Genomic DNA, 25,107 nt, shown 5'->3' with positions numbered 1-25,107 from the left:
TCCTCCACACACAGTTCTCAGTCAGTTCAAATGCTTGCTAAAGGTCAATCAAGACCAAGGGGAGGGGAGGAAGGGGGAACGGCACACAAAGATGGGCACTTCTGCTGCATGCAGCTTACTGGCATCTTGGGCTCTCACATATACACACACACACACACACACACGCGCACATATGGCCTGAATTAGGCCAACCTTCCGAACATGTGCAACACATATGGGCCACTCCCTCACTGAAACGCCTATTGTGTACGCTGCATACCAGGAGTCGACTGAGCAACGAGCCGCTGACAATACAAACACAGGTTGGAGGATGTGCCCTGAGGTGCCAGACCTCCCCGACTCTTTTGCAGCATCCACTCAAAGGCAAACCCACTAGATGCAAGGAGGAGGCATTTCAGCCCCTGGAGCCTGCCTGGCTATTCAATGAGGTCACATTAACCTCAACTTCACTTTCCAGCCCAGAACCCTTGGCCCTCAAGTAGATGTAGATTCTGCACTGAATACAGTCAATAGCCCACAGACCATCATGGGAGAGATGTCCAAAGACTAACAGTGCTGTGAGGGGAGAACATCTTCCTCCCTTTCATCTTCAGTGGAACATCCTTTATATTGAAATTGCTTCCTTTCCAGTTCAAATTCCCCAACTAGTAGAAGAAACTTAGAATCCCTACAGTGTGGAAGCAGGCCATTTGGCCCATCAAGTCCTGCACGAACCCTCCCTTCAAAGACCATCCCACCCAGATCCATAATCCCACATTTCCCATAGCTAACCCACTTAACGTGCACATCCTTGAGCACTGTGGGCAATTTAGCCAATCCACCCTCACCTACACACCTTCTCACTGTGGGAGGAAACCCACACAGGCCAAGGGAGGATGTGAAAACTCCACACAGATAGTTGCCCGAGGGTGGAATCGAACCCAGTCCCTGATACTGTGAGGCAGCAGTGCTAACCACTCAGCCACCGTGCCACCCTAGAAATGTGGAAGATCTTCTTAGCATCCACATTGTCAAACCTCCTCACAACATTAAATGCTTCAATAAGATGACCTCTGACTTGATCACCTCCTCAACCTTGTCTCCTAAGACCAACCCTTACATCCCAGGTATCAGCCAAGTGAAGATTCTCTGAATGGTCACTAGTGCAAGGCTAACCCTCCTTAAATAAGGAGACAATGATGCACTCCTCGAGATGTGGTCTAACACTTTGTAACAGCGGGGCTCATGTTTTTTGTGATGGCTGTATGAGATTTCTCTGTACTGCAGCAGCCTGTCGCCTTTCTCTATCGAAATAATATTTTGTTCTTCCATTTATCCAACCACATCAGCAAAGGTAAGCTCACTATGTTGTGTGGTTGCTCACTTTTAGCTGCTGTGACCAACATTAAAGCTACATTAAATGGCCCTCAAACACAGTGGCATTTCCACATGTGCCTCTGCGTCACCTGTCCCTCAGACCCTATCCACTAATGGGCTTCCGAAATCCACAGGCAACGATCAGAGATGTCCCCCCGCCAGTAGTCATCCTTCACCCCAACAACAGCATGTGTCCCTCAAGAATGGCACATTCCATTCAGCTGGTGGGGGAGGGCAATTGAACAATGGGCAGAAAAAATGCCAAGCATCAGTGAAGCCAACAGCCTGCACCTTTTCTCCTGAATCCTGCTGGCCTACCCACTCCATGGTGCCCAGCTCTTTCTGTCAGTCAGATACCTAGTGCCTAGCATGGACATTGTATAACACAAGGCCCACTGATAAAGCTGCTGAGAAATTTGCAATCCTGCTTTAAAACTGAAATATCTTTAAATAATAAACCCACAGGCTTTCAAAGCCCACGTTCTTTTGCTAATGAACCAAGCACTACTTGACCTATTTTACGCCCACCTACAATAGGCCACTCTGCAGTGAGTTCCATTAACTGCGCAAAGGGCCAAAGCCTCAACCTAAAACAAAGTCCGCTCACACCACGGAACTGTGAAAGGACACAAGGGTTTGCACACTGTGCCCACCACCCACCCCATTTCACCATTTGCCAGACATCCCAATGCGCCTCTCTCACCCGAAATGCTTGATCACTTTCTCTGAGCTCAGGCCTAAACCAGAAAGCTTTGTGCGTCACGGAAGGGGAAGGAATGTTCAAACAAATGTTCCACACTGGCCTTTATCTTGAAGTAAACAACCCCTTTAGCAGTTCCTAGCTCTCGGGTATAAAATCTCAGCAGCAGTGAACTTTAGCTGAGGTTTCTCAGTCAGATAACAATCCCTCTTTTGAACCGTAAGTCTCATGCCTTAGTGTGATTTAATCAGAGGCCGTATGTGCTCACAGGAAAACATGCGGAACCCTCAGTCTCAGAGGATAATACAGACTCGTCTCACTATAGTGATCAAATCCCCCTTCCTTTCAAACGGCCAATCACAGGATACTTCTTATTTCACAGTGACATGTCACTGTCTCACACAGAAGTGCTAACAGTGTGCAGACCTTTCCTAAGAGTATTGAGGCAATTCTGCACTGTTAAAATTTGACAGCAATGAGTCCCTTCCACCTCTCAGGTGGAGATAAAGAATCCTATTGTTAATAATGAGAAGGATATTATCCCCGCTGTCTGCTTAATTTTGTACTTTCACTTCCACACTGTGACACAGGTCTGCAGCATCTCTGGCTGCGAATGCCTACACTAACACTGTCCCTGAAGTTGCTTGTTCCTTATCTCCAAGAGTTGGGGACCAAATGTAGCGTGTCAAAATTTACAGATGACACTAAGATGATTAGCGGAAAGCCTGTACTTCCAAATAAACCTGCTGGATTATAACCTGGTGTTATGTGATCTTTAACTTTGTCCACCCCAGTGCAACACCAGCACCTCCACATCATGGTAGAGCAAAGTGTGCAGAGGAGACTGGATATACTGTACATACTCATGTAAAAGTGGAATTTTTTAGACTATTTTTAAAGGTTAAATTTATGGGGGGGTCAACTATTACATGGATATTACTTTTGAGGGGCTGAAATTCATGCTACTCTCCAAAATATTGTATCATTAGCAGAAGCCCAAATGATCTGTAAACAAATAAAGAAGAAAAAAACACAATGAGCTAACGGTAATTCCACAAATGTTACAGGGGAACTGAGCTGCACACAATGGGAGGTTGTCACCTGACTCTGACCTGATGCGTCTTAAACTTTCGCGCCAAATTCTTCCACATCCCGCCACTTTCCCTCATCTACTGTTGTTTTCAGTTCTGAAACCAACATTTCAAGGTTTTGTTTCTAATAAAAAAAGTTATCAGATATTTGACTCTCACTAATGATTGCAGCTGTGAGAAATCGTCAACAGCTGCTCGGTATTTATAGTGAAGTCAATGCAAATAGACCTCCCTTATGTAGGGATTGATGGTGTGATAAACTTTGAAACACACTAATCACACTGCTTGTTCGATAATGAACTTAAGAAATCCATAGCCTAATGTTGGCGTGAATTGTACATCAAAACACATAATAGCTCGAAAATAAAATTCATTCCCTCACCATAACATTTATGTAGAGGATAATACCTCAACTCACAAGCATTGATCAATTATCTGTGAAGAACTAGGGTCGACTTTTATACGTGATGCATGGAAAATTCCAAATTGTTTGGCCAAAAATAGGGGGTGAGTTCGATTTTTACTAGAATATATACAGTTGATAGTTTAAGTGCGTGGGCAAGAGTCAGACAGAAGTACTGTGTACAGTTTTGGTCTCCTTACTTGAGAAAGGATGTGCTGGCACTGGAGAGGGAGTAGAGGAGGTTCACTGGGTTGATTCCAGAGTTGAGAGGGTTGGCTTAAGGGGAGAGATTGAGTAGGCTAGGATTATACTCATTGGGATTTTGAAGAATTGGGGAGCGGGGAGGTGTGATCTTCCAGAAACATATAAAATTATGAAGGGAACAGATAAGATGGAAGCAGAGAAGTTGTTTCCACTGGTGGGTGAAACTAGAACGGGGGGAGGGGAGCACATTCTCAAAATAATAGAGAGCACATTGAGGACTGAGTTGAGGAGGAACTTCTTCATCCAACGGGTTGTGAATCTGTAGAATTCCCTGCCCAGTGAAGCAGTTGAGGCTACCTCGTTGAGGGTTTTTAAGGCAAAGATAGAAAGATAGACAGTAAAGGAATTAAGGGTTAGGGTGAGAAGGTGGTTAAGTGGTGCTGAGTCCATGAAAAGATCAGCCATGATCTTATTGAATGGCGGAGCAGGTTGGATGGCCTACTTCTGCTCCTGGTTCTCATGTTTTTATGTTGAAGCTTGTAAACCCATTATGTTACTCTCTAGTGCAGTATCTAAGACCTCCCTCTTCACACACTCATTGCAGTCTGGTATCATCTCGCTTTTTGATGTCAGAATCACATGATCAGTTACACGATCACGATTTACATGAATCTCATCATCCCACAGTGGCCTGCCCAATGTACAAATCAACAAAACCAGGTTATCCAATCATTATAACAATGCTGGTTGTTGGAGCTTGCTGTGCTCAGACCAGCTGTCTTGTTTTCTGCTTTATATAACAGCTCCTACAATTCAAAAGTGGCTCACAAACAGTTAAAGAATATTTTGGGATCATGAAAAGTGCAGGGGAAATGCAAGTCCTTCAAACTTAGGTCCAACCTGCCCTCTCAGATGATCCCATGGCACTAAGCCAGGGCATTTAACCTGGAGTTCTGACTCATATCGGTCCCACTGCCAGCATTATGGAAACGAAGGGTGGGGCACATCGCTGTTTCTGGGAGCTTCCTGTATGAGAACTGGCGGCCATGTTTCTGACATTAATTACGACAGTTCAAGAAAACAACCCCATTGCCAGAATACATCCTTTAATCATGAAAGGCAGCGTATTAATGCAGGTATGGTCTGTCAGTGATGTTGTTCCATTCCAGTCTCCAGATCCATCCGAGCTTTCAGACATGGTTATGTCTGCTCAGGGTCAATGGTTCAATCCATGACTTCTTCCTGGGTCACTGGGGCGATAGTGCAACTGCAAAATGCAGCAAACATATTTGTGTCTGCTCTTGGGAATTTTTGAGAGAACATAAGGAATAGAGGCAGGAGGAGACCATTCCGTTCTACAAGTCCTGTTGCTCCATTCAATACAGTCTTCACTGATTTTCTACGGCAACTTCACCTTCCCACACGATCCCTCTGTCCCTCAGTGCCCAACTCCACTTTCCTGTCATCTCCCGTCAGAGAGACCACAAAGCTATCTCAGCCTCAACCTTCAACAACTGAGCAGGGAATTCCAAAAATCCATAACTGTCTACGTGAAGAAATTCCTCACCTCCATCCTAAATGGTCAACTTCTCACACCGAGGCTGTGATCCCGAGTTTAAGACTCTCTAGCCACTTTGATGTGAACTTTGGTCAGTGGCAGTCAGTGCGATGTATGTGGAACATTAACCAGATCTCAAGGTGGACATTCGTTGTCCACATTCAGCGCCCCCTGTTTGCGGGCTCCAGTATTATATACACAGGAAAGAATACTCAGTTTGTACAACACATCTGAAAGTGCTTTAGATTAGATAAGATTCCCTACAGTGTGGAAACAGGCCATGTCCAAGCCATCAACGCCCTACTTAATTTCAGAATGAACATTTAATAGTCTAGGTGTCAGCCACCTTTGTGTTATAAAAAAGAAACCAAAGCCTTTGCCAACTTTCCTTACATCTTTCAGTTGTGATAAAAATCCTTGTAAAGTTTTTCTGTGCTTCCTCCCAGGCCCTATCTATCCTTTTTATCAGACGGAAAGGAGAATACTGCACAATCCTCCAAGTGTGGCCTAAATTTGATACAAGTTTAATGCACTTCCATCTCTTTAACTTTATTCTACAGGAAATGAACTCCACTGCGATGTTTGCATTTTTATGGCCTTATTAACTTATGTTGATACTCAGTGATCTGTGTACCTCATCAGTTCCCCAATTCCAAAGAGTTTATGTCATCCTTCCTTTCAGCAAAATGCGACACCTCACTTTCATCCCATTCAGAAATTAACTTTCTAATTGCACAGCCCTTCTGTTAAGTTCATTATCTTTGTTTTTGGTATTTTGCTGTGGTTTTCCTCAGCATTTAGGGTGGCATGGTGACTCAGTGGTTAGCATTGCTGCCTCACAACAGCAGGGACCTGGGTTCGATTCTAGCCTCGGGTGACTGTCTGCATGGAGTCTGCAGCATTCTCTCAGCGTCTACGTGGGTTTGCTCCTGTTTCCTACCACAGTCCAAAGAGAGGGTGGTGCATGTATGGAATGAGTTGCCAGAGGAAGTGGTGGAGGCTGGTGCAATTACAACATTTAAAAGACATCTGGATGGGTATAGGAACTGGGAGGGTCATGGGGCTAGATTAATTTCGGAGATCTGGTCGGCATGGACGAGTTGGACTGAAGGGTCTGTTTCTGTGCTGTATATCTCTATGACTTCATGATTCCATTTGCAGGTTAGGGTGGATTGGCTGTGCTAAATTATGCAGGCTAGATGGGTTAGCTATGGGAAAGGTAGGGGAGAGAGTCTGGGTGGGATGCTACTTGCAGCATTGGTGTGGAATGGATGGGCCGAATGGTCTGCTTCCACACAGCTGGGGAGTCTATGATCAACGGCCATATTGTCAGCTGTATATTTTGAATTTCTACTTTCTGATTCCAGGGCAATGGTGAACAATTATGGTCCCAACAGTGATTTAACTTTTTGCACCAATGTTGAAGTTGCAGCCCCCTTCGACATCACCTACCAAACCTGTGACCTTGACCATCCAGACAGACAAGGACAGCAGATGCATGGGAAACACCAGCACCTGCGAGTTTCTATTCCAAGTCCAATGCAAACATCAGCCTCGCCAACCACATGCGGATCCCGGGAATGAATTTAAAATAAACATTTAGTTCGAACCACATCTGTAAAATTCACAGCAAGTTGCCATGTCTCCCGTATACAACAGCCTTAATGTTTACTCAATATTGTTAGAGGGGTGGAATTTAAAAACAGCGAGGTTATGCTGTACTGTATAGGGTGCTGATCAGGCCACACCTGGTGTAGTTGTGTACAGTTCTGGTCTCCTTACTTGAGAGACAATGTACTGGCACCGGAGGGAGTGCAGAGGAGGTTCACTAGGTTGAGTCTGGAGATGAGAAGGTTGGCTTATGAGGAGAGATTGAGTGGATTGGAACTATACTTATTGGAATTTAGAAGTATGAGCAGGGAATCTTATAGAAACAAATAAAATTATGATCAGATGGAAGCAGGGAGGTTGTTTCCACTGTTGGGTGAAACTAGAACTAGGGGGCACAGCCTCAAAATAAGGGGGGAGTGCAGATTTAGGACTTAGTTGAGGAGGAACTTCTTCACCCAAAGGGTTGTGAATCAGTGGAAATCCCTGCCCAGTGAAGCAGTTGAGGTTACATCATTGGATGTTTGAACAGCAGATTTTTGAACAGTAACGGAATTAAAGGTTATTACGAACGGTGGGGTAAGTGAAGCTGAGTCCATGAAAAGATCAGCCATGATCTTACTGAATGGCAGGGCATGATGGAAGGGCCAGATGGCCTACTCCTGCTCCTAGTTCTTATGTTCAACAGAGAGCTTTAATGACCATTGCAATCAATTCTAGGAATATAACTGGGCTGGTGTTATACCAGATAACCTGTGACCATTGTACATGAAGTGGTTCTGTTACAAACAGTCACAACATCTCAAACCGGACTGAGTGAAAATACTACTGGGGGCAAAATCAATTGGACCAAAAGGTTGTTCCAGAGAGGAGGAGATGTGAGTATCAGCTGTACACATTACCCACCAACCCTTTCACCAATGAAGCCTTTGCCCAAAGGAAAATACCTTCCCCTGCTTTGATATTTTTCTCCCGCTCCCCTTCATCTGATCTCCCCCCTTCCTGTTGTTTCTCCCGAGCCTTCTGACATAACTCCCCCGCAGATAAACAGCATCCTCAATTTTCTTCAGCCTTCAGCTGGAAGGGAGAGTCTCCAGTCGGCTTCATTCGGCTGAATGGCCTCTTTCTGAGGCACAATGATGGTAATGGCATCTGGCTCCTTTCAGATGTTCCCTACAGCCTAGCTGTTTGACCAAAACTCTAACCACATACCTACACAATGCTTCAGAGTACAGTACCCAGGGAGGTTTCACTATAAAGAGAAATGCCCATGTTGCACCTATTTACATCCAATCAGCAAATGGTTTGTGTTTGCAAATGCTTGCCATGGTATATCTTGAAAAACATGTCACAGTCCAGGCTGTTCCCACGGTTACATGAATGGGTAATAAGGTGGCAGACTGAATATAATGTGGAGGAATTTGAGATAATTTCCTTTAACTGGAAGAATGGAAAAGCTAATTATTTTTGAAAACGTAGGAAATTTGTGAAAGCTATTGTTCAGAGAGACTTGGGTCTGTTTACATTTGAAGTCAGCATACGGGTACAGGTAATAGCATGGAGGTCTTTAATGTAAGGGAATTGGAGTACAGAAATAAAGTAATCTTGCTAAAATTCGACAAGAGTTTCAATGAGCTAGAGACTGTGTGCAGTTTTGCTCTCCATATGTATTGAAGGATATCTTTGCCTTGACATAGTACAGGGAAGGTACATGAGATGGTTGCTGGGATGAGGTGGTTGTCTTGTATGAGAAGCTGACTAAATTGGTGTTACATTCTCCAAGTTCAGAAGAATGGGAGCTGACCTCATTGAAAAATACAAATGTCATTAAGGGCTTGATAGGGTCAACACTGAGAGGTTGTTTCCCCTGGATGGGGACTGTGGGCACTTTATCAGGATAAGGTGCTGATCAATGAAGACTAACAGTCATAGAGTCATATAGCACAGAGACAGTCTATGCTGAACATAATCCCAAACTAGACTAGTCCCACCTGCCTGCTCTTGGCCCATATCCCTCCAAACCTTTCCTATTCACGTACTTAGCCAAATGTCTTGTAAATATTGTAACTGTACCCACATCCACCACTTCCTCTGGAAATTCACTCCACACACAAACCACTATTTGCCCCTCATGTCTTTCTTAAATCTTTCTCCTCTCACCTTAAAAATATGCCCCCTAGTCTTGAAACCCCTTCACCATTGGGAAAAGACACCTGTCATTCACCTTACTTATGCCCCTCATGATTTTACAAACCTTTTGAAGGTGGCCCTTGAACCTCCTGTGCTCCAGTGGAAAATATCCCAGTCAGTCCAGCCTCTCCTTATAACTCAAACTCTTCATCCTGGTAAATATCTTCAGAACAATCTCTAGCTTAATAATATCTTTCCTAGAACAGATGAGGAGAAATTTCTTCACTTCAATGGAATTCACGACCTAACGGGATAAAGGATCTGAAGAACAACAGGAGGCCATTTAAAACAAGACTAATCATCTGCCATTAGTCTCCAAAAGACTACTAATTTCTGTCTTGAACATGCTCAATGATTGTGTTTCTACACCTCCCTGGGGTAGAGAATTCCAAAGATTTACCACCCTTTGAGTGAAGAGGAATTCTGGATTCTCCATAGTTGAATAAAGATGGTGGACAGGCCTATCCTGCAGCAAGTAACTCCCCTCCTGTTTCCCTAAATCTGTCCACCATCTGTGATGGAATACTCCCTACTTGCCTGGGTGACTGCAGCATCAACAACATTCAAGAAGCTTGACACCACCAGGACAAAGCAGCCCCCGCTTGATTGGCACCCCACCTACAAGCATCCTCCCTCCACCACCGACAATCAGTCACAGCAGTGTGTACCATCGACAAGATGCCTGGCAGAAATTCACCAAAGATTGCACCTTCCAAACCAACGAAGACTTCCAACTAGATGTTCAAAGGCAACAGATGCATGGGAACACCACCCCCTGCAAGTTCTCCTGCTAGCCACTCACCATCCTGACTTGGAAATATATCACTGCTTCTTTACTGTCAGTGGGTCAAAATCCTGAAACTGCCTCCCTAATGGCACTGACTATCTATAGCATGTGGACTGCAGTGGTTCACCCCCACCTTCTCAAGCAGCAACTAGAGATTGGGAGTAAATGCTGGCCCAGCTAACTATATCCACGTCCTGAGAATGAATAAAAAAGAGCTAAAGCTGCAATGGAGAGATTTTTGGTCTCCCAGACAAATAAAGGACTGCGCAAGAAAGTGAAGTTGAGTCCAAAGACCAGCCGCAACTGGACTGAACAGTAAAGTATGGCACATTCCTAACCTGATTGCTTATGTTCCCATGTTCTTATGGAAATACTCAGTCACCACAGCCTCCCGCACTGCAGTGCCAGGGCAGAAACCTAGTAAAATGTCTCACTTTCAGCCTGGCAAGATGACTGTGATTTAAAATGCAAATAGAAGCTATTGGTAGAAAAATACATTTAAAAGCAAGATTCAAATATTAATACAAATCTTTGCAATGGAGAGATTAATATAATGGAAAGACACGAAGGGCATCTATGCAGAGAGACGGAATTGGCAGTTACTTGAATTCCTGTAGGAATGCTCAGAGTCTGTGATCAGTTAACAGAACATGCTGCAGAATGTATGTTATAACAAAAACAAGGCACATTCTCTGCAAATTCATAGGCTTTTTGATGTTTTCTTAAGGATTGCTTTATTCGTACCCTCTTAATGGTGTGTCGCTCTGTCCCAAGAGACACACAGATATATAAAGGGACATATGCAAACACACACATACACACAGGCACACATACATAGAGATACAGGTGTGTGCGCACACACACACACACACACACACACACACACACACACACACACACACACACACACACACACACACACACACCCCAATGAAAACAAACTCCAACTTTCCAATGAAAACATTTCCATTCTCTGCCAAGGACCAGGAGTTTTTCCAGATGGGGTAAATCACTTTCAGGGCTGTAGTCAGGCCGTCTGCTAGAGGCTGTACTTACCTCCCTGCCTTCAACATACAAGTCCAAAGGGTTTCATGTGAGAGTGTTCAATGTTGGAGGGATAACAGACAGCCTTTGCATTTTTTTTTGGCTGGGACCTATAATAAACATTCTAAACCTTATGAAGGGAAAGTGGGGAGTGAGGATCAGCTTGGGTTTGTACTGGCCTTACAGTTCAAGTAGAAAATCCTGCAGCAACATGGAGTTGATTCGCGTGTTCCCTGAACAGCAGGCATCAAAAATCCGAGCGGAAACAAAAACACTGAATGTGGAAGTGCCTGAAGTTGGAGGACTTGGTTCATTCGGTAAGAGTCAGTGCCTGAGGAAGGGTCCTGTCTGAAAGGTTCCCTCCTTGTTTTATTTTCCCTTGTTCTTTAGAACACAGCTTCTCTTGGTGAAGGTGACTTCTTCCCAGCCTTTGCTGTGATGAGGCTAATGTTACAGTGGCTGGTAGAGACTGTGAGGCTCTGACTGGGCCTTGTACACAGAAGAGAATCCCAGCTTCAGTTGTGAGGGGTAGTGTGCCTGTGCATCTGTGTGTGTGCATGTGTCCATGCATGTGTGTGTCTCTGTGTGTGGGTGTCTGTCTGTCTTTGTGTATGTGTCAGTAAGGATTGGATTAAGCTGTGATGCCCTTTGTGGGTGAATAGCCATTTGCTACCCGCCCCCACCCCCGTCTAGATCCCCACCCCAAGTCCTCACTCAGCATGTGCACTGGGAAGGATGCCCTGTGTCAGACAATAAGCTCCATCCACCCTAAACAAGCCACAATGCCTCTGTCAGATACTGAAAGAGCTGCTGTGAATGTGATATTTTCTGACACAAATCACATGATCCTCACTGTCTCTATGACGCAGAATGCTTGATCTCAAGTAGGAGTTCCTTCTTTCTCTTTCAGAATCATTTGATGTAGCGACACCACAACATCACGAGGCGAGCTCCCATCGCTGATGAGACAGTGGTGCGGTGTGTGATCCATGTGCTCACTGTTTGTCTGGATAACTAGGCTTGGGAACAAGGAACAAAACCACACCCTCAGTATGAATTTCAGGAACTCCCTCAATTCCCCAATGAAAAGCCTTTTGTTCTCATGTTTTCAGATCCAAGCCTTCCTTCCTGCCCTCTTGCACATTTTTACCAATCCCAGCTGCCAAGAAACACGAGTGTACACACATTGTACAAATTGGTTTGGAATAAATGTGCAGTTGTACAAAATCATGCCATGTTGGGTTCTGGGTCATCAAGTCATAGAGGTGTACAGCACAGAAACAGACCTTTCGGTCCAACTTGTCCATGCCGACCAGATATCCCAACCTAATCTCGTCTCATTTGCCAGCATTTAGCCCATATCCTTTTAAACCCTACCTATTCATATACCCATCCAGATGCCTTTTAAACGTTGTAATTGTACCAGCCTCCACCACTTCCTCTGGCAACTCATTTCATACACGCACCACCCTCTGTGTGAAAAAGTTGCCCCTTAGGTCTCTTTTATATCTTTCCCCTCTCACCCTAAACCTATGCCCTCTAATTCTGGACTCCCCCACCTCAGGGAAAATACCTTGTTTATTTACTCTATCCATGCCCCTCATGATTTTATAAATCTCTATTAGGTCACCCCCCAGCCTCTGACGCTCCAGGGAAAACAGCCCCAGCCTATTCAGCCTCTCTCTATAGCTCAAACCCTCCAACCCTGGCAACATCCTTGTAAATCTTTTCTGAACCCTTTCAAGTTTCACAATATCCTTCCAGGAGACCAGAATTGCACACAATATTCCAAAAGTGGCCTAACCAACGTCCTGTACAGCCGTAACATGACCTCCCAACTCTTGTACTCAATACTCTGACCAATAAAGGAAAGTATACCAAACGTCTTCTTCACTATCCTATCTACCTGCGACTCTACTTTCAAGGAGCTATGAACCTGCACTCCAAGGTCTCGTTGTTCAGCAACACTCGGACCTTACCTTTACACAGTGATGGATCACTGCAAACCACACTAGATGACGCGCAAGTCAAAAAAAGGAAACATCATGTCATTACTATAACATCACAGAGCAGGGCAGGGTGGAACAAGCCATTCTGCCCTCAAGCCAGTTCTACCATACAAGTTAGAAAAAGAACTCGGGTTGAAGTGAATTTACGTTCAGTTCACATTCAAGAAGCTACCCCCCGCTCCCTCCCCACCACATGAGAATATTCATCCCCGGCTCCAATTCATTTTCCAATTCTAATCGAGTAAACCTCTAGACTGCAAGTGTCAGTCAAGTTAAAACGTGCACAGAGTAACTTTACCGGTCCAAACCAGTATCCAAATGCTTTATGGAGGTAATTTAATAAGTTAAAACACATGGTGCAATATTTTCTTTTGTGTAGCTGACACTAAGAAGTTCAAATCCAGTGTACCTGGAAGTATCAGAGGGCTGCCCCAGAGACAGAGAGAGAGAGAGAGAGACATTTCTGAATTCAAAGGTGGATTAAATGACAAATTCTGCAGCTGGAATCCTGAAATTTTCGACAAAAGCCTCTCATGGTGTGTAAGCATTTGCTTGCGAATGGATCTGGACAATCGGTAGTCACTTGTCGGAAAAGCAGGGTCGGCATTTTCTCTCATAGGTCAACGTGCTTTGAATGAATTAGATATGTCAATGTGACCCCCAACTCCTAACGGTCATAGGCAGGGCCCACGGACATCTCCAGAGGTGCTGAGTGATGCCAGAACCACACCCGTCATTAAAAGTGACAGATCAGAGTCTAACCCAAGCTGCGATAAATTATAAATAGCGCAAGCCTCTCAACAGGCTGTATCACAACACCCTTGGAAACATATTTTCCACTTTATCTATTACAGGCCACACGAGCATCGTTAACCTGGTCCCATCAGGGAACTCCTATTCTACAGTTAGTCCATTCTCTGGGCCTTTCTTGAGGAGGACCAAATTTCATTTTGTCTTGATACTCTGCCAACCACTCTGCTCCTTCCCCTATGGGCTTTAATCTGGATTGAGAGCTGCCAGGGGCCCTCTGTAACGTGAGTCTTGGGGAGCCTCAAGCTGTTAACCCCCGCCATAGGCCCACAGCATCCCTTTCAGGCAAAGGCCTAGAGCAACCAATGGAGGATGCAGAGGATGGGCCCAGGAGGAGAAGACTACACGAGGAGGTGAGGCACAGAGCTGCCCGAAGTTAAGCTGCCAGATCGAGTCCATCTATTTTTCTGCCATTTAAGCCAAGCCACAAATACGTTTCCCATGAGCTGGTGTTGGGCTTAATGCCAACTGGAACCAGAATGTAACAAACCAAACCTACAATAAATAAATCTGGTTAGTTGCCTCTTGTGTAATGTGAACCAAAATGCCAGATACGTGGCTTGTTACCACAGAAGGCGTTCTCCCTTCTTTCCTGCCTGTTTTTCTTTTCTCTCTTGCTGTGCGAGATGGAGTGGCCTGCAGTCAGGTACAATAGGGCTGACACTGCCTTCTCATCCGAGGGGTTCACCCCAGACAGATCGAAGATGCAGTGGGCTGTGAGAAACTGATGGGGAACAGCTCTGGCCTGCCTCACCCTGTCTCTGAAGACAGAATGGCCCTAAGTTGGTGCTCTGTTGACATCAGAGTCCTGTTACCAGGCCACACCCCGTAACCCGAGAGGTCTAACAGTGACTGTGCTACAGTGGAGAACAGCCAAGGGTGGTTGAGATCCATCTGACAGGAAAAAAGTACAGTAATGTTGACGAGCAACAGGACATCTGCCAGGCCTTAGTTTGTCCAGTTTCTCGCTAGCTTCCTTATCTTGTTCTGTCCCAGTTGTATTTAACCTTTTCCTCTTGCTCTCTCCCCCACACCCCCTACTCTATCTCTCTCTCCCGCTTGCTTCCAGACCCCTGGCACCATTCCATCTCTGTCTTTCCTCAGCAACACGGGGAAAGTAATCAAAATCAGCTCCAGATGAAAAGCAAAATCAAGAAAGGAGGAGGGGTTGGGGGGGGGGGGATGTTGGGGGTGGAGGGTAATAATTAGAATAATGACAAACATCTGCGGAGCCCAAAATAACAGCAGCTCTCTCAGCTCCAGGCTTTACTCTGGGAGCACAGACAGTTTTAACTGGAGACTGGTAGAGAGAGCCCAGCGGAAATCACTGTGAAACATTAAAGCCCTGAGATTGCTGTTCAGGAATCCCAAGCAGCATTTCTCAACAATTTTCAGTCTTATTAAAGAAAAGGTTGGGGGAGGTTTTATTTCGCTGTTTTATGCAAATCCATGTCAGTCGTTCATTTGCAAAAGGGTCTCGTTAAGATAACCTACAGTCTGTCACTCACTGTAACTCTGACTCAAATTTGATGATTATATTTGCAGGAATTCATAAGAACATAAGGAACAGGAGCAAGAATAGGCCATTTGGCCCATTAACCCTTGCTGCCATTCAATGTAGCTGATCTTGGGCTTCAACTGAGACCAGACTTCTGCATCCCTGGCTTATACGTATTTCATGATGAACCATTACAAATGCTCTGGGATTTAGAATTCCAAAGCTCTAAAGCCAGTTGAGAGAAGAATTCTGTCTGAGTCTCAGGCCTAACCCATCGAGCCCCTAACCTGAGGCTGACTCCGGTGTTCTAGATTCTGATCACCTCATCCCACATTTCAAATTTCTGACCTATTGTACTCTGCAGTTTTAAACAGAGGGAAGGATGCTCCAAAAAAAAACCAAAATTTTTTTAAAACTGCACATGTTGGAAGTCAGAAACCAGTTCTGAAGAAGGGTCACTGGACCCTTAGCTGGCATGGTGGCTCAGTGGTTAGCACTGCTGCCTCACAGCCCGAGGGACTTGGGTTTGATTCTACCCTCGGGCGACTGTTTGTGTGGAGTTTTCATGTTTTCCCCATGTCTGCGTGGGTTTCCTCCCACAGTCTAGAGATGTGCAGGTTAGGGTGGATTGGCTATGCTACATTGCCCCAAGGATATGCAGGCTAAGTGGGTTAGCCATGGGAAATGCAGGGTTACAGGGATAGGGGGTGGGTCTGGGTTGGATGGTCTTCAGAGGGTCAGTGTGGAATGGCCTGCTCCCATAGTGTAGGGATTCTATAGTCCAAAATGTTAACTCTGCTTTCTCCCCACAGATGCTGCCAGACCTGCTGAGTTTCTCCAATAATTTCTTTTCTTTCTGATTTCCAAGCATGCCATCCCTATATTTGTATATTTATGAAATGTTTATACTTGTATAAAATTATTATTAACTGTAGGTAATCTGGGGCCTTTGCTGATCTCTGAAGAGAAATTGTTCTGAGTATTCACAATCTAACTGCATCAGGTAATCTTTGTGCATGTGTGACATTAATGGTTTCTGGATTCATACACACCAACCGGTTTCAGTAGAATTCAGAACATGGAAGCTGTCTGAAAAGATCAAACTAAAACTAATGCTCATTCTCCTCTTTAGAGTCTATTGACTGAAACAGCAGTGGTCATCGCTGACACGATGATCTGACTCGTGATCTGTCTCTGTAATCTGGTGTGGCGAAGCCAGCCCTTGGGCTGATGTTGGTGTTGCAGACTTTCCCCTACTTTGGCCTCACTGCAATGCCTGCCTTTTCACAGTTCCCAAAGCAGCCAAATACACACCATGTTTTGTTCATTTCTGATTCCATTTTCTGATGGAACTGCCAAGATGCTGAACTCTACAATTTTGATTTGGAGTACTTTAAGCCAGTCAGTTATATGAGTTTTGATTATTTACTGCATTTTTTAACTTCTCTGTAATCACATTCCTTGTGAATTAATTCAACTGTTAACTTTAGTTGGAGTGTAGGATGGTGTTAACACTCTGGTCCTTTCTACAGGAGTGGACAGAGGTACAAGGCTCTTGTGGCTCCTGATGAATGGCTCCTGCCGAAACGTTGATTTTCCTGCTCCTCAGATGCTGCCTGACCTGCTGTGCTTTTCCAGCACTGCTTTCATCTTGATTCTTGTGGTTCCATACCATTGAAGGCAGACATAAGATTATAAAATATAAACAGTTCTGAGGATGAATCATATTGGACTCAAAACACAACCTCTGTCTTTCTGCCAGACCTGGTGAGTTTCTCTGGCGTTTTCTGTTTTTAATCCCAGATCTCCAGGGTCTGCAGTATTTTGCTTTTATTACATAAGATGGTAAATATAAAATTTAGGGTTGATTGATGATGGAAATTGTCTTTATGGGCAGGGGAGGGGTGCACGGTGGCTCAGTGGTTAGCACTGTTGCCTCAACACCAGGGACCCAGGTTCGATTCCAGCCTTGGGTGATTGTCTGTGTGGAGTTTACACATTGTGTGTGTATGTGTGCGTGTGTGTTTCCTCTGGGTGCTCTGGTTTCCTCCCACAGTCCAACAATGTGCAGGTTTGGTGGACTGGCCATGCTAAATTGCTCACAGTGTCCAGGGTTAAGCAGGCTAGGTGGATCTGAGCGGGATGCTATTTGGAGTATCAATGTGGACTTGATGGACCAAATGGCCAGCTTCCACACTATAGGAATGCTATGATTTAGCATGAGGGTGTGTACTGAATACTGAGTGAGTGACTAAAACAGAAATGTTAGTGAATTTTTGATGCGTGAGTTGGACTTCCTAAACAACAGTGCAGGCACCGCCCAACATAGCTAACGAATGCTGTGGCTGATGGGCTTCAGTATGTTGGACTGGCCAATGCTCGATCCAGGTGTTCAATTGGTCAATAGACTCCAATATGAGATATGTCTAATTGAAATCAGTGAATTTCCCACTCTTACAGCTTTGTACAACCTTAGAATAATCCCCTCTGGTAAACTACAATAGATTAATCAATAGTCCACTGGGTTTAGCCACATTTTAACAATGCCTGCTGAGTCTGTGTGAAGCTAGCTTTGACCAATGAAACCATAGAACTGCAGATGCTTGGAAATCAGAAAGAGAAACAGAAATTCAATGATTCAAATTACTGGAGAAACTCAGCAGGTCTGGCAGCAGCTGTGGGGCTAGAGAGTCCCTATCTACAGTATGGGAGCAGGCCATTGCATACTGACCCTCTGAACTGCATCCCCCAGACCTACCTAGATTGCATAACCCTGGACACTATGGGAAATTTAGCATGACCTATCCTTGTAATCCTACATTTCCCATGGCCAATGCCACCTAAATTGCACATGCTTGGGCTGTAGGAGGAAACACACAGACATATGGAAATACCACACAGACAGTCGCCTGAGAGTGGAATTGAACCCGGGTCCCTGGTGCAGTGAGGCAGCAGTGCTAATCACTGAGGGAGTGAGGGGATTTCCTCCAGGTGTTCCAGTTTCCTCCTACAGTCCAAAGATGTGCAGGTTGGGGTGGACTGGCCATGTTAAATTGCCCATTGTGTCCAGGGATGTGCAGGCTAGGTGGATTTGCCATGGGTAATGCAGGGTTAAAAGGTAGGGGGTTGTGTTTGGGCAGGATGCTCTTTGGAGAGTTGGTGTGGACTTGATAGGCCGAATGGCCTGTTTCCACACTGTAGGGGTTAGTAGCTGGACTGAATTGTGCTTTTCCCCCAAACAAAGGCACAAGAAGACCTCAGCACATGGTCATCATCCTGAATATTATGGTCTGTTTAAAATGTGACGTGTAATGACCTGAGACAGAAATGTCATGTTGTGAAACACATTAAACTTCTGTGCTTTCACAACCTGCAGCGCCAAGCTGAATTGATAACTGCACTTCACCGCAATCAGCTGCAACTCAGTGAGTGGTCCCATCACCTCTGGGTCCATCCCACTCTCGAGATCTGAAAAAGCAATCTTGACTGGCAATGACCAGTGCAGTACTGAGGGAGGGCAGCATTGTTGGAAGTACCTGCTGTATAACTTAATGGTTCTGACAAAGAGTTAATGTTGAACTTGCAACAAGCTGGTGATGTCACACAGCTTTTTTGGGTGGAGGCAGCTGATATCTATATTCACTTTCACACGGAGCAGATGTATTCAGTATAAGCCCCGAGAGTCCTTAGAAATTATGATGAGTAATTTAACTTGTACTTAACATTTTATTGAAATAAACTAACTAGGAGCAGCACGGTTGCTCAGGCTTTAGCACGGCTGCCTCACAGCTCCAGGGACCTGGGTTCGATTCCAGCGTCAGGTGACTGTCTGTGTGGAGTTTGCACATTCTCTCAGTGTTTCTGTGGATTTCCTCTCGGTGCTCCAGTTTCTTCTCACAGTGCAAAGGTGTGCAGGTTAGGTGGATTGTTCATGCTAAATTGCCCCATGTGTCCAGGGATATGGCTAGGTGGATGAGTCCCGGGGGAAACGCAGGGTTATGGGGATAGCGTAGGAGGGGTGGGATGCTCTTTGGAGGGTCAGTGTGGGCTGAATGGCCTGCTCCCCCCACAATAGGGCTTCTATCACCTCTGAGCTGAATGCCCCTTCTGTTTAAAGCATCACTGGTCTATACTCCACTGATGGAAGTGGGAACTGCAGATGCTGGAGATTAGAGTGATTATGCAAAAACACAGTAGGTCAGCCAGCTACCGAGGAGCAGTTAAAATCAATGTTTTGGGCAAAAGCCCTTCATCAGGAATGATAAAGGGCCTTCCTGGTGAAGAGCTGTTGCCCGAAACATCGATTTTCCTGCTCCTCAGATGCTGCCTGACCTGCTGCGTTTTTCCAGCACCATTCTAATTGTGACTATACTCCACTGATGATGACTAGATCGACCCTAGGCACAGTAATAGACACAGGATGAATGGTAACAGTGAACTATCTCACCTCTAGCCCAGTGCCAACACATTGGTAGGAGGTATGGCAGCCACAGTGCCATCTTTCAGTTGTTTGCTTTGTCCTATTGGCTGCTTCAGTTCCATAATGACTGCACTTTAACAGGCAGTTCACTGGCTGTGAGGCATGTTGGAATGTCACAAAAAAAAGTCTTCAGACTTCCTTTTCCCACAGGTAACCGCCACTCTAGGGATTCAGTAAATTGGAATGCCACACTCAAAGCAGATAAAATCACCATTGCACAATTCACTCAATCCAGTCCAATCCTGGATACTTCCAATTCAGAAAGGCAGCGGGGAGTTCAAATAGTTACAAAGGGATATGCAGTGGATTACATCGAAGGACGACTGAATAAACTTTATACAATAACGGTCACTTCTGTTCTCAACCATAACTGAACCAATAACGTACAATGACAAATCGCAGCTAGAGTAAAGCAGAAGACAGGTGGAATCCCTCATGCCAGATCATCTTCATCAGTCATTTGCCTGCACACAAATGTATCTTTGCTCTTTCCTGTGCTCTCACTTCCCAGTTTGAATATGTTCCAAATTCCTTTAAAATAAATCCATCCCGGAATCATTCGTATTAATACATCGAGACCTGCTGACCCATCCTCAATCTTTCAAACAGACTGTCACAACTGATAGTCTGTGACATTAGGGTGCCTGGAACCAGAATGGAAAATTCTTCCACATATTGATTCAAAAATGAATTTGACAAATTTGACAGCACACAGTCATTAACAATAGTAAGAAATGCTGGGACAGGAAAGAGAAACTTGTGAATGAGTGAGCCATTGGTTAAAATTGCAGAAAGCATCAGGAACCTGTTGGAGAAACAGGAGGAGGGGATGGCACATATCAGCATTCAGAATGGAATCACTCTGTCTCTGTTTTACATCAATAACTTGGTTTAACTGGGAAAGGGAAAGGCTGACTTAGTCCTAGGTCCTGACTCCAGTTTTTGTGCAGCAGCCCTGCTATCAGTTTGGTTAGATTCCTGACGATTCCAAAACGGAAGCAGACAAGATCAGAGATAACAAAAGGTTCTGCACAAGACAGCAAAGGGATCAACAACAATGGGTGAAATACCTGAGACAGCACAAGAATGGGATTAAATCAAAGGGAAGGTGACCTGGGAAGGATTGGATGTTCAACCTGCCCAAGTACTACATAGGAGGACTGAACAGAGCTGGATAGTGAATGATAAAATCTGAACTGTGCAGTCCATATTAAAGAGGGCCTGTTTACGTTTGAAACCATTCTGGTTAGACCACACCTAGTGGATTATGCCCAGTTGGCACAACACAAGGATCTGGGGCAGGAGTAGGCTACATAACCTTTTGTGACTGATCTACTAATCAATATCATCATAGTGGATGTGATTGCGAACTTCATGTTCCTGCGTGGATCCCACTTACACCCCCCGTATTCCAGTAGATCAAAAAATCTGCAAAGTCAGCCTTGAAGAATCTTCACTGACTCAGCTTCTGTAGCTCTCCGAGATGGAGAAATCCAAAGTATCATATCCTCAGGAGAAATGCCTCCTCATCTCTGTCCTAAAACAGAAAGCCTTCATTCTAAAACTGCGCCCGCTTGACAAGTACCGGTCATTTAGCTACAAGGGAGGTGTACAGGGAGATGTACAAGCATTGGAGGCATGCAGAGAAGAGGCACTCAGTCTGATAAGAACTTGGAACAGGAGGAGAACATTCAGCTCCTTGAGTCCATTCTGCTATTCCATTCAATCATAAATGATCAGTGTCATAACTCCATCTACCTCCCTCAATGCTTTAATCATTAATACCATGGGGTAAAAAATGAAGTCTGCAGATGCTGGAGATCACAGCTGAAAACGTGTTGCTGGTTAAAGCACAGCAGGTTAGGCAACATCCAAGGAACAGGAAATTCGACGTTTCGGGCATAAGCCCTTCATCAGGAATGACCGAAACGTCGAATTTCCTGTTCCTTGGATGCTGCCTAACCTGCCGTGCTTTAACCAGCAACACATTTTCAACCATTAATACCATGGTCTACAAAAAGAGCTCGCAACCTGATCATTAGGAATAAAGATTGGGTTCTTCCACTGTGAAGAGAAATTTGATAAACAGCATCATAAAAGTAACGGCAAACTTAATTGTTGAAGTGCAGCAAAGATGCAGAACAGAGATTCTCCAAGGTTCCTTCATCAGCACCTTCCAAATCTGTGACCTGTACCGTCTAAACAGACAATAGGAGCAGAACAATGGGATCACTTCAGCTGTGAGATTCCCCAAAGATACTCACCATCCTGACTTGGAAACACTGCACTGTTATAGTATTATCACAGGGTTGGAATCTGAGAACTCCTTACCTACAGCATTGATTCAGAAAGGCGTTTCACCACCACCTTGTCAAGGGCAATTAGGTACAGGCAACAAGTTTTAACAGTGCCAGCAAGAACAAAGCAAAAAAAAAACACAAAAGGAAATTTGAATGTAACTTCTAATAGAGTGGATGGAGAAAATGTTCCCACTGACAGGAGGGTCAGTAACCAGAGGCAACAGCTTTCAAATAATTGGCAAAACATTAACAGGGTGGAGAACAATTTTGTCATGCAGCGAGCTGTTATGATTTAGAATAAACTGCCTTAGACAGTCACATAAACAGATTCCAAGGCACTTTCAAAAACAGGTTGGATATTTATATAAAAAGAAAAATAAAATTGGAGAGAGTGGAGGAAAGCAGGGAAATGGCATTAACTGAACAGTTCTTTCAGAGAGTTAGCACAGACATGATGGGCCGAATATTTGATCTGATTTGATTTATTATTGTCAAGGAGCAGTGAAAAGTTTTGTTTTGCATGCAATACAGGCAGATCATTCCATGCGAAGTGCTTTAGTGTAATAGAACAGAGTGAGGAACACAATATTACAGCTGCAGAGAAGGTGTGCAGAGAGTGAAACTAACATGAAATTTGAAAGCTCCACTCAGAAGTTGAATAACAGCGGGGAAGAAGCTGTTCTCAAATCTGTTGGTTTGTGTGTTTAAGCTTTTGTATCTTCTGCCCAACAGATGAGGTTGGAAGAGTGGTAGGAGGGATCTTTGGTATGTTGGCTGCCTCTGGGATTCCATTTGAGGTTCACAGGGCCAACACTGAGAAGATCAGAACCGCCAGATCTCTGCACCACAGAGGCAGAGGCTGAAGCGGTCATGTTTATGTCAACACATGGGCTATGACGGTGTAACAGTGAAAAGGCAGTGCGCTGTTCAAAGGTGGGGCTTTTTTTCTGGATGTGGTCCCATGTTACCTTTGCCAGCAGTTCAGGATGTTGTTAAATGTCAGGCTAAGCTGGGAGTTCTCACAATATCCTGGTTGACATTTCAGCCGCCACTAAGAAGCGATTAAGTGGCCAACTGTTGGTGGAACGTCGCTAGCTCATGTTCGTCTACTAAACAATGACATTTTCTGAAGGGTGATTGCCAATGAATGAAGGAAATTTGAAAGATTTTGAAGCAAAATGTTGTCACGAGTGTTTTATACTCAGACATAGTACATATACATTTTACAAATCTCTTTACAGAAGCATGTCTGACATGCCCTTTAAGATGGGTGCTTACAAATAGCATAGCTGTGCTTTGTCAGGGGTGACAGAACATTCTCAAAATAAGTACAGCTCAACACAAAGATAAAATAGCTGATAACTTTAATCCTTGAATACCAGCTCTACAAAGTGGAAATCTATCTTCACTCAATGCTATTGAATTCCTGGCAAAAGCAAAAAGTTGGATCACTGCCAAGATCATACGATTACAACAAGAGCTCAAGGACCTGGGAATATTAAGGAAAATTCCCCTGGTTAACAGAGACAAGGAGTGGGGAATAGGGCGACTAGGGAAGGCAGTGGTAGGGATGGGTGAAGATGGCAATTTCGGGGCAATGTGAAGATGAGGGGGGTGCGTTGAGTGAAACTGGTGCTGCAAAAGTAGAAAAGAGAGTGAGATAACGGAGGAATGAAGCGAGGTAATGGGGAGACAGGATTATCAAAAGGAGGAAAGTTGAAAAAGAAATTGGTTGAGAAAAAGGGGAGAAAGTGTATTGGGAAGAAAGAGAATGATGAATAAAAGCAGGAGGTACTGTGAGCAGGGAAAAGTGTGTGTGTGTGTGTATGTGCGCGTGTGTGGGGATGGTGATATTTACACCTGAAGGTGAGACTTTGGACCCATTAATAAAACCCAAGACCATTGGGAAAATCTCTTCCAGTTGTCCAAACCCAAGTCAACAGAGCAGAGAGCAAAAAGCTGGAATATAGAAATCCCAGCTTACAGAGAATATTTTCTTCCAAAAAAGGAAAGTTGGGGGATTAGAAGAAAGGAATGAAACAACACACAAAGTTTTGTTTATGAAAATAAAGTTCAGTGACCCCCAATGGAAGACACTGCTCGACTAACATACCTCACTGTCAGAGGTGCCACCATACCAAGGGATGGCGATCAACTTTTCAAACTATTTTTCAAACGACCTGGAAGTGTGCGTTTCCTCTCTCTCTTCCTCAGGAAGATTGCAATCGGATGTCCTCCGGGTTCCTCAATCGTGACTGTTCTTTCCTCCCCATCATTTCATATTGGCCTGTTCTGACTGACAGACCGCTCCCAATAACTTCCGAAAATGCTGCCAGGGTTTACTTGGGGCCGGGCAGTTCCCCTCCCTAATACTGTTCAATAAGTCAAGCTCCTGCATCCTTGGGTGCGCCTCTAACTTTCCCTCTCATTCAACCCCCGCCCCTCTCCTAATTCTCAGAAAAGTAACAGCGCAAAACAAGTCCAATGAAATCTCCAACATGAAAGCTCAGCTAAAAGCTGCATAAACTTACCGATTTGTAGAAAACAAACCGATTCAGTACAGGAGGGTCATAGTTATAAAGCTTTTTTTAAAAATATAAAGTTGTACTTTGCAAACAAAAATGACTTTCCCATCACTTTCAGCCGAATGATCAATTTCACAACTGCACAGTTCCAACAGCAACATCCTCACACAACAAATGCAAAGCTGAGGATTAAAATGATCAAAGTATTTTCAAATAAGCGACACTCAAACAAAAATTATCTGACTTACATAGACTTGTCTCCTAGGGGTTTGCAGCCAAAGCTTCCACTGAGAAACAGAAACCTTTCCAACACTAACTGCGAACGATTGCATTAAGGGACGCTCTCTAAATTGCCACATCTGATACAAGCGTGAGCCCGAAGCCTCAGCAACAACTGAAACCACTGAACGTCATGGTCTGATGGTGCAGGAGCCTGGGAGTTTCTGCTAACTAATCGACAGAAATAATTCTAATGCACAGCACAGAAGGAAGCCATTTGGCCCATTGTATATGTTCTGTGCTGGTTCGAGGAAAGAGGAATTAA

At 44.5% G+C, this 25,107-nt stretch overlaps 1 protein-coding gene across 3 annotated transcripts in view; it reads right to left on the bottom strand.

Moving 5' to 3' along the window:
• LOC132836070 (KN motif and ankyrin repeat domain-containing protein 2-like) overlaps positions 1-24,898 on the bottom strand; it is a 162,346-nt gene extending 137,448 nt beyond the window's left edge. Inside the window, exon 1 of one of the 3 annotated variants that reach the window (XM_060855322.1) lies at positions 24,812-24,898. The gene's annotated coding sequence lies outside the window, so the exon portion shown is untranslated. Of the gene's footprint in view, positions 1-24,151; positions 24,456-24,811 lie in introns of those variants that run through there. The other 2 variants (XM_060855325.1, XM_060855321.1) reach the window with 2 other exon arrangements.
• Between the last annotated feature and the right edge of the window lie 209 nt (positions 24,899-25,107).

Source organism: Hemiscyllium ocellatum, chromosome 45, assembly GCF_020745735.1.
Source record: "Hemiscyllium ocellatum isolate sHemOce1 chromosome 45, sHemOce1.pat.X.cur, whole genome shotgun sequence".
NCBI classification, from domain to species: domain Eukaryota; kingdom Metazoa; phylum Chordata; class Chondrichthyes; order Orectolobiformes; family Hemiscylliidae; genus Hemiscyllium; species Hemiscyllium ocellatum.
Note: the sequence above shows the minus strand (reverse complement) of the source record. Positions and strands in the feature narration are given on the sequence as shown.